Genomic DNA, 16,072 nt, shown 5'->3' with positions numbered 1-16,072 from the left:
CTCGTGCGCGCTTCTGTGGTGGTGAATTTGTGACACAATCTGTGGCACTGTAGCCTTCGGTCAGTTGAAAAAAATACAGTTAGTGCAGTGTCTTGGCATGATACCTTCGCCTAATCGTTGGGGTCCTTTACTGGTATGGCTCACCCTGGCAAATTTGGCACGGGCTGCACATTCTGCTAAAGATGGTCAGTTACATAAAAATGTATTTTTTTTTTATTGTTACTTTTATTTTTAATAAAACTTCTAAAAAAACTTTTTTATTTAATTTTTTTAGTTTACCGTTTAAATTAAACATTTAGAAATTTATCATTTAACGTGAAAACTTCGTTATCATGTAATAATAAGCATTGAGATGAGCATAGAAGTTCAACGAAATAAAATAAATGTCGTATGTTCATCAGTAGTGGTACAGTGTTAAGCTTTTCAGTAAAACCTTTGATTTATTGTTAAATTTTTGACAACGTAATATTTCTAGTTGAATTCGATATCAATTACATTTACGTAGCATCTGGTTAATTTTTACTTACAGATTGTGATTCGTTAGCAAAACACCATTTGCTCCCCTGATTACCAAACTGTTCACTACAAAAGAAATTCATAATGGACGCTGTAGTAGCTATACAGCTAGAACATAAAATAGGCCTAATCGTTTCACTGGAATACATTTATGATTTACCGGAAAAATTTAGTTCTATATAAAAATTAGTTTTTTTGTAATTTTATAAGAGGCTTTTATTTTGTGGTAGAAAATACACTGTTAATACTATTTATAATGATATTTTCCCGATTTACGCACTTACCTTAAATATGTCCCCAATCACTCTTCTCTAACAATCACCCAATTAAACATTGTCTGTGTAAATTTTTAATTTGATCTTAAAATTTTTAATCAACTTGAAACAAATTTATTTTTCTTTACTGAACCAGCAATTATTAATTTTATTTAACGGCAAATTACAATTAAAGGACTATTTACAATCTATATACATAGAGAGAGCAAGAAAGAAACTCTCAATGAAATCTAATAATTATATTTATGATTAGAAATATTAAACAATTAATTATACACAAAAAAATAAGCCTAACGGATTTTTCAGCTTTGTGAATGTTTTTGAGTTGACATATTGAAAAATATTTTAAAGATATTGAATTTATTTAATGTCAAATTTTTAATTTATTTATTGGTCTTTGTTCAATCAACGCTTTAATCTGTTAAAATGTAGTTCTGACAATAAGATAATGTACCTTTTGTTCGTTTTCTTAGACTAATCATCCCAATAAAAATAAAAGTGAATTTAACATTAACGTACTTCTTTGTATTAAGGGAAACATAAAAAAAATCAAACTAGATTTATTTTGTTACCGTATCAGTTTGTTAGTTTGTTTAGACTATATTTCAAAACGCGTCAATTCATCCTTGAAAAATTTGAATTATTTTGTTTAATAGTAATACTTTTCTTTTATTTAATATAGTTTCCTGTTTTGTTTTTTGTCTTTTATGTATATCTGTTACACAAGATAAATAAAAAAAAGATGATTTCCAGTCTAACATTTTTTTCTTAGAACTACGCTTGAAAAATAATGATTGATTTCATGTTTTACAGACCATCATTAATAGTTGTATTAAAGGAGTAGATGTTTTTTTGTTTAAAATATATACAGTTGTAAGCTATGATGAAATAGCTATAATGAAAAAATAATTGTAAAAATATACGAGTATATGTGTAATTTTTTAATTACGTACGCTATTTACGTACGCTATTCATGATAAAAATTATCTTACAGTGTATGTTTGACTGATACTTAATGGTACTATCTTAGAATCTCTGAAATTTTATAGTGCAAATAAAATTATTGTGGGAAGAAAAAGAAAGACATCTACAAAAGTTTTTTTTTTTTATTTTATACACATATAAAAGCTCTTAATATTTACGAATGAACTCACGTTTTTATTTTACCACGAATTTTTTTTTTATACGTACGAGTTGTAGTGTGAAGTAAAAGTTAGATAAAATGCGTGTTATACATTATATTATTAAATAAATGTTTGTTCTCTGGTTTAACTGTTTTCATTTTATCTAGGAGTATTATTTATCTACAATTTATTTGTCATAACCTATAAAAAAATGATAAATTGACAAAAACTTTGTTATTTTTTTTGCTTTTTAGTCTGAACAGTTAACATTTAAAAGTCGTTTTATTCACAAAACACTTTATGCTAACTATTAAAAAATTAATTTGAAATTTTTAAAATCGTTAAAACTCTTTTGTCGATTATTAAATTATTAAAAGTTATTAAATTGTTAAAAAAAGTTTTACGCGATAAAAAATTACTCTCTCTTTGAGTTGTCTGTCCAGAAAATTTTCGGAACACCTGTAGCCTATATCTGAAAATCTACCACAGAGAATTTTGTTTAAAAAATTAAAAATTAAACTGAATGACTAATGGTTAATAATTAAACAAAAATATAAAAAAACACAAACTACAATTTTTACGTATTTTTTAAAATTATATTGCTTCATATTTCAAACATAGAAAACTATAAGTTGTTTTATTTTGTTGGTTTATCCCATATTTCTGTGATACTTAACAAATTTTATAAAATGCATAAAAAACATTATTGTTCCGTTTAGCATTTCTTTTATCCAAAACTCTTGTCCCCAAAAAACAAATGTTCAATTTTTATTTTACTTATAGTATTAGCTAAAGTATTAATCTTAGTATTAAAAAATAACGTAAGACTTTTTCATGACACATGAAATATGGAAATGTATTTTTCATGTCATTTGAATATCATTTTATATAGGATTTGATTTGAATTTTCGAATTCCAGAAAAATAGCTTTTATCTGTTTAATGTTTTTTATGTACTTCTTTCACCTAAAATTTATGATAAATGAACTGTTCAATAAATTATCGGATTATAAGGGACTTGAGAAACCGAATTGGTGAACAGTGCTTTTAGTAAAAAAAAAAAACTCTTATTTCTAAAAATGTTTCTTCTTCTTCTTTGTAATTTCACATAATGTGAGGGCAACCGATTTTTTATATCACTCCAGTTTCTTTTTGGATTTCAGTTTTCACACTTTGTACTAATTTCATTATTATCATTTAGGAGGAATTTATTGTAGGTGATATATTTAATTGAAAAATTTCTAATCCTAGAGCGTTTACAACAATTTTCATAAAATTAGTACCAAATAACTGACTTAAACTGTATATAACATAATGATGTGAAATAACCAGATACATTTTTTGTAAATTAATCAAATCAGTTTTTTTTAACTCTTAAGTCAGCTGTCATATAAAAAAACCGTAATTCTCCAGAATCACACAGCCAATTTAAAAAAACCTTTTTTTGTGCCTGAGAGAGGTTCCATGTAAGCACTATTGCGTATAAATATAGATATAGCCCAACCAAACTTAACCTACGGCTGCTTCGCTCACTAACCATGAGTAGCGAACGGAGGTTTAGTTTGGTTAGATTATATTGTATTATAATTTCTCTGCAAATGGTAAAATTTTTAAAAATCTAAAAAATTACTTTTCGTAAGCATTCTTTAAAGAAATTAAAAAAGTGGCTGTCGGATTACGAAAAAGAACTAAAAAAATAAAAAAAATATTTAAAAAGTATATTAATGTATTTTTTCCTTAACATACGAACTTATCGCGCGCGTGCTAACGCACGCATACACACACACACACACACACACACACAAATATATTTATATATAATTTTTTTTAAATAGTTGTAGGTATAACTTAAACTAAATAGTAATAAATTTATTGTATTAATATACATTTGAATGCTTTATTCACGAAACTCTAATGAATATAAAATAAATTTTAATTAAAAATTAGAGATTCCTTCAAAATTTAATTAGACATTTATAATGAATAAAGGAAAGCTACGTATTATTAATTTATCATCAAGCTAAATGCAAATTATTTTTTAAATAATTTTGATTTTAGAAAATGTAAAATAATTGCGGTTTTTATTATTTTGTAAAGTATTATTATTATGTTTGATAATTATTTTGTAGTTAAACATATCTTCATCATCATTCACTAAAGGCTACACCTAGTCTATTTAGCCACGTCACTCTCATCTCCGCTTCTCTCTTCAACTCATTACATGAACCAAGGCCAATTTCCACTTTAACATTATTAATGATGGTTGCTCTCGGCCTACCTCTAACCTAGAGGTTTTTTACCCAAAACCATGCCCTCAAATATATTCGTCAAGAACTGATCATGTCGTATTACATGTCCTTTCAATTTCGATCTTCTTTGTATAACATTTAGCAAAGACCTCCTTTCACTCACTTCTGCTAACACTTGATCATTTCTTTTCCTATCCACCCAGCTTGTTCATGTTATTCTCTTCCAAATCCACATTTCCATTGCTTCCAGTCTTCTTCTTTCTGCTTTCCGAAGCGTCCATGTTTCACACTCATAAGTGAGAACACTCCAGAGATAAGTTTTAGCGAACTGTTTCCTTATTTGCATACTCATATGATTATCTGTCAGTATATTCTTTTTATCCTGGAAAGCTCATTTGCCAGCGCTATTCTTCTTTTTACTTCTGTGGCACATTTATTATTGCTCGTGACTGTGTACTTCCCAAATAACAAAATCTGTCAACCTTTTCTACAACAGTACCGTTTAATTTAATATCAAACTTTGTACCTTCCCTTTGTTTTTCCTACTATCATAATCTTTGTCTTCTCCTTATTAATTTTCATTTTAAGTTTTGTTAGTACTTTAGATTTAGTATGATATAGGTTTAGTATGATATAAACGAGTTTCTAACATAATCTCCATTCCTCTTTCTGATTCCGCCAGTAACACCATATCAGCTGCAAAGCGGATACAATATATGGATTTTCTGTTAAAAATAACTCGTTTCATCGAAAATAACAAAATGTTTGTATTTTATACTAAACTAAAATGAAATACTATATAAAATTATATTTGAGTGCAAAAATTATTGATTTTTTTTCTACATATTTATAATTTCATATTGTAGTTCTGTTTGTTGCTTTCCATAAATTTTAATTCACATATTTTAAACGCTCATCAGAATTCACTTCTTAGCTTCCCGTTTTCTTCTTTAAGGCTGTATTCAATGTTCTCGTATTTTACCACAAATCCAAAAATGTTTGAAAAAATTTTTTTTTCTTGCATAATATTGTTATTTCATTTATTTATATTTCAATAAGGCAATAAATTACTTAATTGATTGTTGTATTACTCAGTTGAAGCAATCAAATAATTTATGGTCTGTTTTTACAATTTTTACGTATTTGGTTTTAGTGTTTTTTTTTTTTTAATTTATCAGTAGTTCCATTTAAGTAAATCAAATATTTTTTTCGCTATCTGTTGTTTTATTATTTAAAAAAATAATTCTGAAATGATAATCTGTAGTCGTCTATAACTTTTATTAGCAGTATTTATAGTTGATCACATTCATTTTTGTTTATGTTCTTCATTCATGTTGAATATTTGGTTTAAGACATTTTTAACTCTTCCCTGAGATTTTTTTCTCCTTATTAGCACTGTTAGACATTGAATTATATTTCAAACTTTCCTCACAGAACAATGAGTTGGTTCGGTTTTTATTGTTTTATTAATGACTGATGCTGTGAATGTTTTAATTTATTACAAAATATTTTGATAAATCTGGCTTATTAAAATAATATTACTAAAAAATATAGAACCAAAATTCTTTGAAATATCTCAATTTTTTTTACAAAATAAATTATTAAGATAACTATTATAAATGTTAGCTTTGATTTTGGATCAGTTATCTTTGTTTCATCGGTTTATGCCGTTTTAATGTAGTAAACATAAGAGTTATTTTTCATTTCATTCCTTGGATTATTTTTTCGATTGTAATATTTTGTCTTTTTCCTAATTAAAAAATTCCAAATTAATCAATTAATTAGGAATTAGTTAATTAATCCCTAATTAATCTTTTCTGCTTTTTTCCTTTTTAAAATTCACGTAATTGTCTGCAAATTAGTGCAAGGTAGCTTTTAATTGCTTCTTTTATTTTCAGTATAATATCTAGTTATTTTTCGGATTTGTTCGTCAATGTTATCCTGTCTCCCCATAAATTTGTTTTAAATGTGTATTTGTTTTAAATAATAGACGAAATTAAATAAAATATAGGAAGTGAATATTTATTCTTAAATATTTTTATGCAATACCGGTAAAAATGTTTAAAATCAAAGGTTTTGTGATTCCAATTTAAGTATCTTTATGAATAATTTTGAGATAGAATGTGATTTGGACAGGTGTATATTGTTTACAATATAATTATTATTTATTCAAGCCTTATTAAAAAATGAAAGGATTTTAAATAACCTTGAATATCTATGTTATCAGTGTTTTTGATAGGTTTATATAGCTTTTACAATCTATCATTGTATGGCAAAAGTAAATTGTCAAAAAGTAATTCTTAAAGTAACTTATGGACTTTTAATGATATTATTATATATATTTATTTATTATTTTTATAATGATTGTGATGAAGTAAGTATTATAATTTATAGTTTCATTAACAATTACAGTTTCTATATATTGAGTAATATTATTTTATAATTTAGGTCAATATAGTAATAGCGTTCTTTATATAGAATTAATTAGCGGATGAAAATTAGATGAAGTTTAATCATCAAATACGTTTTTTATAATCAGAAAATATTATTACCTGAAAGGAATTGTCTGATGGTGAGCATTATTTAATATTTAACGCCCAAGGCCTATTGCTTTTGTTTCACTACTCATATTATTTCTCGTTACGTAAAATGTCAAAAAGTATCACATCAAATATGTATGCCTTTGACAAATATACGTTCGGTAATATCCTATTTTGTGTTTTTCTTCAATGTACCACATATTGAAGAGGATGTTTAGCATATGTTGCATGTATCCATATATATAAAACAAGCTGTGAATGATTCATAATTAACACCCAGCAAAAACTAATGAAGATAAGTTAATAAACATTGTATACACGGTCTACTTATATTTTGTGCACACTATGAAAGATTTTTTAGAAATTCTGAGTTTAAAGGCTAAAATGAAGTAACAATGAAATTTACTGTTTTTCTAATTTTTCAGAACAATAAAGATATCTTGAATTTTGATGTATGTTATCATCACGGGAATATTTAAAAATAAATTTATTTTTTTTGAAATTCCGAGTTCAAAGCGTTAAAATGGATTTTTGTATTTTTTTAAACTTTGCTATCTTTTTTTAATTGTTCAGTAACAAATGACGATATCAACCTGATTTTTCGTGTGTACTGTCTTCATGGTAATGTCTAAATTTTTGAAATTCTATCTTGAAAGGGATCAAAAAAATATAAAAAAGATTAAACAATGATTGCAAATTTTTTATTTTTCCTACTATTTCCTACTATACTGAACTTGATATTCAGTACATTTGGGTTTGCAAATAGTCTTTAGATAAATATCTAAAAACCATTCAAGGAGTGCGACGCTGTATGGCGCGGTGGCTCAACAAGCACTGCCACTGTCACTATTACTATATGTGCAAAGCGATTGGTTGTACCGGCCTCTCGATACTTGACTAATAGACATAAAAAAATTAAAAATTGACCGCGACGGGAATCGCACGTAATTATATAGTGCTTTCTCTATTATATTTAGTTAGTAATTATATATATATATATATATTATTTTATCAGTGAATGTAGCCAGAATAACTACATTAAAGAGAAAGTATGGTGAAAATGACAAAAACTGGGTATGGGGTATTTTGCAAATTTTTACCTTTTACGGTCCAACTACATCGTCTAAACCAAAAACAAATTATGTTTGTGTATGTCTGCGTACATTTGCATATCACTTTTGTCCTTATATCTCAGTACTGTTCCAACCGGTTTTCTTAAAATTTGGCTCAGTATTTCTAAATATGGGGCACTGAACATTTTAGTTTTGTTTTTAAAAGTTCATAAAGGAGATTAATGTGACAAAACCAATTTCGATTTTCTTCAGACATATTTTAGAGAAAATGTCATTACAACAAATTTGTTACCTGAAATGAAATATAAATAATATTCCAAAAAAATCTTCCAAAAATAAACTCTCACCTCTTAAAATTGAAATATAGGTGTTTTGTTTTTTTTTTTTTGCTTTAACTCAAGTTTAAATATTTTTTAAACATATTTTGTAAGTTTATATTTCTTATATACAGCTATCAAAAACGCCTACATATTTAAAAAAAAATTATTAACCGTAGAACTAAAATACAGAAAAATTGTTTTGAAAATTTTCTTTTTTTCTTATTTTACTGTTTAATGTAGGCTGGTGTTAGGGTTTTATTAAAAAGTTTAATAATAATTAAGTTAGTTAGTTTAAAAAGTTTTAGTTTTTTTACATAAGCATAACTTACATATGAATATATTTAGAAAAGGTTTTGTAAAATTTTTCCCCGCAAAAAAAAAATATTTATTTTTTTGGCTCCAATGCTTTTAATTTTTGTTATTAATAATCTGGAAGGTCATTAAATACTTATATTACATATATATATAATATATGCTGATGTATTTATATATATATGTATATAGGCTGCTGAACTATTTCTTTGTTATTATTCTTTAATCAAGTTTTTGTTTCGATATAATGTGAAATTATGGGTAATATTGTTGATTTAAAGTTATATCATTTATTAATTTATATTAATTAATTGTCCTTAAAATGTATTTATTTATGAATTTAATTTTTTTATTGTAAATTTTCATATTTTTATGTTATTTTTTCTTTTGTTTGTTTTGTATTTTTATAAATCAAATTATACTTTTCAAACGTAAATGAGATGACCTACCTGCTGGTCATAAATTCGCTTAGTTAAACAAATAATTTATTCTTTTTCTTTTGATGTTTTTCGTTTACTTTGTTTCTCTCCCTTTCTCTTGCTTTTTGCGGTAGTGAATGAATATTTATTAATTTTTTTCAATATTTGCTTGATATTAAAAATACCGACATTATTAATAAATGCTTTAACATTCCTTATTTTAATAACATAATGTGTTTTTTTTAATTTTTTTTTTTATCTGGAATAAACTAAACCACTTCAGATTTTATTACTAACATTTTTAAATACACGTTGAAAAATCTGGATTATTTCCTTTTAGTAATTTGTATGCAATATCCTAAAATATTCTGTAAAATTTTGGAGAATATTATAAACAGCAAGAAAATATATTTATATTGGTATATATATATATATATATATATATATCGTTTGGTGAAGACAAAAATCCTTATTAAATTTTAATTTTAAATTTTTTTAAAAGTAACAATTAAAACAAATGGTTGAATTGGCTTTAATGAACTTCAAAAATTTGTACATTAAAGCTTTCTTTAAAATCATTGCTTTTAGATTACTTATAATTTATATTTCGGTATAGAAATTTTTTTAGATCGGACATGTACTTTTATATATAAATTCATGTTTGTTTTTTATTTATTTGTTTAATTAGTTTTATGTTTTGTTTCTGGTACTAAAGTAATTCAAAGAAAGGAAGAAACACGGAAAACCGTTATTTTCAAAAGCAAACTGTACTTTTTCCGAGTTTGGGCCTACAGCCAAAACGTATAAACTAGAACTGTTTACTTTTATTTTTGTTATATAGTATGGTTTTATTTAATACATGTTACAAAGTTTATACGTTTTTAAGCGACGTAGATGTTCTATTTTATGAAAATATACATTATAATTATCATAATTAGTGAAAAAAAAATTATTTGTTTTTTTAACTTTATGAGTATATTATTTTATTTTATTGACTTTTTAGTGATTTCGCATAATGAATTTTGTTCATTTATTTTTTTTGAAAATTATTATTTTGAGAGCATTATCCTCATTTGCGCTATTCGTTTAACCAGATTAATTTACAAGACATTTCTTTCTTAAATTATATTGTCAACATTATCTATGATACTTCAACTTTCGTGTTTTAATTGATTTAAATGTACACATGTGGATTCAAGTAATTAATAATAAAAACATCCTAGTATAGTATGCTAGTATTTTTTGTACAATTGTTGTAGACACAGTTATTCTCTTCAAGGATAGTCAAGGACATAAATTTTTTTCTCGTTGACCATGATTTTTATAAAAAGTTAAATAAAATATGTAATATTAGAACAATTTACCTTTTTGGATGTCAAATAACTTGTATACTTCGAATATAATTACTTTACTGTGGTAGGAAAATAGACTTTTCCGTCTAGATAGCGCTATAGCAGAGCTATAGCTCTAGAAGGGAAAATATTGTAATTTAGTCTAGTTTGGGAATATGCGGTTTTCACCGGAACTTGACATTTTGACAACTATGGAACCTAAAAAGCCATAAAAACCGTATGGAGATTTTCCAGATGTAAATGTTCTTCTGTACGTAAACATACACACGTACATAGTATGGAGGTGTAGGCCTCTAAATCACCTACCTTATTTCTCCGTAATTGCTGGACCGATTTTGACCAAACTCGGTCGGATTACTACTATGTATAACTACTATGTAAATTACTATTATTTACATAGAAGTATTACTACTATGTACATTTTTAACGTTAAATTTCAAGGGAGTGAGACTGTAGAGCAAGGTCACCACACTATATATCTCGATATTTCACCTAATTCTTAGGCACATTTGGGGAATATTAAAAAATAATATTTAAAAAAAATGTTTTTGAAAATTCGCACCCCCACCCCAAAAATTGCTGTAATAGTCGTCTGCTATGTTGTGACGTTACAGTGAGCGGTGGAATTAAATAAATGAATAACATTTAAACTGTTAAAATGTAACTCGGTCGGGTGACGTCTCGAACTCTCTTGACACGGTACCTTGTGCGTTAAGCCTAGCGGCTACACCTGACTGCCGACCGTACAAGCAAAATATTTTACATGTTAAGTTGTGAAATTACATTAGTTTAGTTAGTGCCAACCCTTACCACTACCGTCACCACATCCATGAGAATTAAATACAGTATGTGCCCGCGCTATAGTTAACATCATTGAATTAAATAAACGAAAAATGTTATATTTAAATAAAATGATTTTAAATTGTGTGGGTATGTGTGTATAAGCGGTGCATCAGAAACAACCCACAGGTGTAGGATTTTCCCGGAGCACGGCTTCGCCATGTGACGTGTAATTTTTTTAGGATTTTAATTTTAAAAAAACAAACTCTAAAAGTTTTCTCTGAATTTTATTTCCAGATTTGTTGAAAATGTATAAATGATATAAAATAATGAGAAGCGAAAGAATTATTTTTTTTTAATACTCATTTATCATACTTCATACTGAGAAATTAAAATATATGTGTGCGCTGAGATATATGTATATATATATATATATATATATATATATATATATAAATAATGTATATACTCGTACTTTATAGGTGTAGACTACAACATCTCCGTCGAAGTTTTGCCGCGCTATATGGTTACGTTTCCAGTGGTGATTCTCCCCGGTCCTCACTGGGTTCATTATACTCATGCTCGTGAGAATAATAATGATAAATAATTAAAGCCTCTTACAATTATACAAATTATAGTGTACTGCTGTTTTGTGATTTATTCAGAGTAACAATTTGGTCAGTATCGGTTTGGTCACTAACGTTTGGTGAGGGTGCTGAATTTTGTGATATATTGTCAACTATTTAATGCCATTTCGTTAATGTGGAACAGGGGTCAGATGTGCAGCGTGTTTTTTGTGTAATTGGTTTTTTAAAAATGATGAATCCTCGGCAATTATAAAAAGGTTTTTCGCTATTGGTTCAATAGGGCGACTATCTTCTGTTCATGCAATTAGTTTATGGGTTTGAGAAATCTGGGACCAAATTAAATTTCAAACACAGAGGATCGGGAAAAAGTATTAAAACGCTAGAAAATATTGATAGAATTTGAAACGTTTGACTGCGACACGCAGCCCAAAACATGCAGTTCTGAAATTAAATAAGCATTAGCATTAAATATGAGTAATTAATTTTTGTCAAGAAAATTTTCAACGTTTAGATGGTGATGAAAACTTAATCCATTTTCACCTGAACGGATTTGTATGTAAGCAGAATTGTTGATATTTTATCACCGGAAACCCACTTTAGTTTAATTAAAAAAACTATTGCATAGTCCGAAGATTACAATGTATTGAGAACTTCCGTTACCCGGCATTATTTCAAGACGATTGATGAACAGGGGAACAGCTACCACCATGCAGCACGTTACCCAAGAACAGTTACAGAATTTTTTTGGAAAGAACTAATTCGATTTCCACAACTACGTAATTCCTGCAAGACGGCACTACAAGTCATACTGCTCCTGTGAAGAATTCTCTCCGAATTATATCCTGTTAAAAAATCAGAATATTGTTTGAGTGTCTAAAGCTCCTGTTTTCTCCTTACGCGATCTTTTCCTTTGTGGTAAGCTCAAAAGCAAGGTTGAACGACTGACCGTAAACGTTAGCAAAATGAAAATAATAGATTCAAGAAGAAGTTTCACACATTGTACCAGGCAAGTTATACCGAGTAATAGAAATTATTTCGAATAGGAATATAATTGTGTATAAATCGTAATGGTGTTTACCTGTCAAGCGATATTTTAAAAATTAAAATGGCATGTCTTACTTAACAGAAAACTGTAGAAAGATTGTATTAAAAAAAACCTTATTTAAATACAGAGTTGCTTCCGCGCTTCACTTATATATATATATATATATATATATATACTTCACATATCTGTACCTATAAAGCAAGTTGTCTTGACCTATACTGACTGATTCATAAAGTTTTTTTTGTTCAGCAAAAAATTACTGAAGACAAATTGATAAAAACTATTATACATATTCTTCTTACGGAAAGTGCAAACTAAGAAAGGATTTTATGCAATTCCGAGTTTAAAGGTTAAATGAAGTAACAATGAAATTTACTATTTTTTTAATAAGTCGATTAGAACTGAAGATATCAAATTGATCTTTGGTGTGTGTAATTTTCATGTAAATATAAAACAAATTCTAAATCTTTAGATATTCGACCTTGAAAGGGGTGAAGAGAGAAATTTTCCTCATTTCCATATATATTACACGAAATATTGCTAGACTGGGCTGGCACACATAAATATCTAAAAATCACTTTCGGTTTTTTTTTTTAATTTTTGATTTTTTAAGGGTCGACGGTGTACGGTGTAACGGCTTAAACAACAAACCACTGTTACTGTACGTGCGACGCGACTGGCTGCACTTGAAACTCCGGTTACTTGACAAAAACAAAAAATAAAAGTAATTAAAAAAATTTTAAGAAATGAGAAATCAAATACAGTCACTTCCTAGAAGTGTTTGTCGAGTAACACTAAGAACTGGGAAAATACATTCATACATTTTTACCCGTTATAAGTACGGATAACCAGATATAACTAATATTTTTTTTAGTTTAAGGCATAGTTGCATGCTTTCTTCGATGCCCCCGATTGAATTGGAGATCAAAGGACGAAAACTAAGGGCGTCCAGTGTAGCCAAAGATGAGGCCAATTCTATAATACGGGAACAATGCAAGGTGGCATGGACGGGTTCAGCAGTGGCCGCATGGACCAGAAGAATTATCCCGGACCTGGATGCTTGGCTAGATCGCTCTCATGGCGAATTAGATTACCATACAACGCAACTCATGCCGGGACATGGTGCGTTTGAACAACACCTGCATAGGTTTGGCAGGAGAGAGTCATCCATCTGCTGTTATTCCGATGCGGTTGACGATGCCGAACACACTGTTTTCGAGTGCAGGCGATGGGAGGAACATCGTATAAATGCGGGACTGATATATACCCGACCGGAGCAGCTGTCGAAGAGGCTCTTGGCTATGTCCGGGAACTGCGATAATTTTGCACTATACGCAAGAGCAGTCCTAAGAATAAAAGAAGATGATGCAAGACGACTGGGATACTGAGGGTTTTAGTTTAGCCCTGTTCCTGAGGGCTCACATGCCCTGGTGTGTCGGTTACCGTGATGGAGCGGGGAATCCTGGGGTCCGTTAGGTGTGGATTAATGAAAAGACCGAGACCCGGCCGGCGGTGTGGTTTCCTGTATACGCTTTGGCTCCTGCGACGCCGGTTTGAGGCTGGCAAAAGTTAAGACCGAGACCCGGTCTCTGTCAGGGGGGGGGGGGACGGCATAGCCGGGTCTGGTTTCTTCTGTTGGAGATTAGAGGCAGGCAAATAAAAGATCCGGCAAGGATATTTCCCCGAGCCGAGTATACTTAATTGGATGTCCGGCTCGGGGATGTAGGGAAAAAACTAATATTTTTAAAATTGAGGCAGTCTATTTTGATACCCACATTCATAGTTCACTCAATGTTTCGGGTTCTGTACTGACCAAACTTTACTTTGAAAAAATAACAATACACTGATATTTTTTATAAATCGAATAGATTTTAATTTATCATTATTATTCTCACAAGCATTAATTTAATGAAAACAGCAAGGTCCACGGTGCAGAACCCTCTGGCTAGACGGGGTCGAACGAAGTCACGACGGGGATGCTAGTTTATATATATATATATATATATATATACATACATACATACATACATACATACATACATACATACATACATACATACATACAGTATGTTTCTAAAATGCTGGGCTAGCTATAATACTATTTCGGATTCTACTTAGTAAAAACTAAGAAAAAAAATTTCCTTGGATAAATGGAAATTTCTCCTTCGTTTTTCCCCTGTCAACCATTTTGTTATTTTTATATAAAAAATTATATTTCAAGTTCGGATAGACGAATCACTAATATTCTGTAAGCGTCTTTGTAATAAAGTTTTAAAATCAGCAAAAAATCAGGACTTAAATATCTTCGTAAATTACAAAATGGCGGCCATGTTTATTTGTAATATTTGTGAAGATATAACGGATTGAAAAATAAATGTAATCGCCATTTTGTAATTTGCGTAGGTATTTAAGTTCTGATATTTTGCTAATTTTAAAACGTTATTACCAAGACGCTTATCAAATATTAATTTTATCCGTCTATCCGTACTTCAGATATAATTTTTTATATAAAAATAACAAAATGGCGGACAGTGGGAGAACGAAGAAGAAATTGTCATTTTTCCTAAGAATGTATTTTGTTTAGTTTTGTAAGTAAAATCCGAAAAAGATATAGCCAGCTTACTATTATAGAAACTCTCTCTCTCTCTCTCTCTCTCTCTCTCTCTCTCTCTCTTTATATATATATATATATATATATATACTCACATCAAAGATGTTTTTTTTTTCTTTTACCTTTTAGAAAGGAATAATTGAAATGCAAATTTACTTTGAATTTCTTACCAGACTTTGTTTCTCTTTTAGTATTATTTACTGTCTGAGATCTCCTGCAATAAATAAAGAAATATATAGAAATTGTTTTAAGTTTATTTACTCAAATAACCAAAGGCTATGTCTTCATTAGAGTTATTTCATATTTTATTTTGTAGATATTACCAGATTTATTGTGCATCTTTTGAAATGAACAATGTCTGACTGGTATTTAAAAGAAGAATAGTTTAAATTGAGTATTCTAAGTTCTAATACTGAAAATTGTATTTTAACTGACGTATTTACATATTAATTGAAATTAATTATTTTTTATAATTATTTTCAATAATTACACAATTCTAGAAGAGGAAAATATTTTGTTAACAAAATACACACAAATACAGTTTGCTTATATTGTTAATGTTAAGATCGTACGGAAAATAATTTTTATTTTTGTTAGTTTTAATTTTTTGCCAATCCAACAAAATTTTGTGGAAAAAATTTATGTTAATTTATTATTTATTTTATCATAACTATAAGAAATTTATCGATTAGAATATTTGAGTACAAAAATTTCAGTAAGAAAATACTGAAACATTTGATTTTATAAATGACTGCAAAAATCATATTAGTATTATATTAAAAAGAAATAAATAAAATCATTATCAGTTTATAAATTCGGATTTAGTTTTAAACTGCAGTAGGTTGATGACCTCCATTACGAAGTATTAAC

Source organism: Lycorma delicatula, chromosome 5 (assembly GCF_047948215.1).
Source record: "Lycorma delicatula isolate Av1 chromosome 5, ASM4794821v1, whole genome shotgun sequence".
Classification (NCBI taxonomy): domain Eukaryota; kingdom Metazoa; phylum Arthropoda; class Insecta; order Hemiptera; family Fulgoridae; genus Lycorma; species Lycorma delicatula.
The sequence above is the reverse complement of the archived record's forward strand: the minus strand, read 5'-3'. Positions refer to the sequence as shown.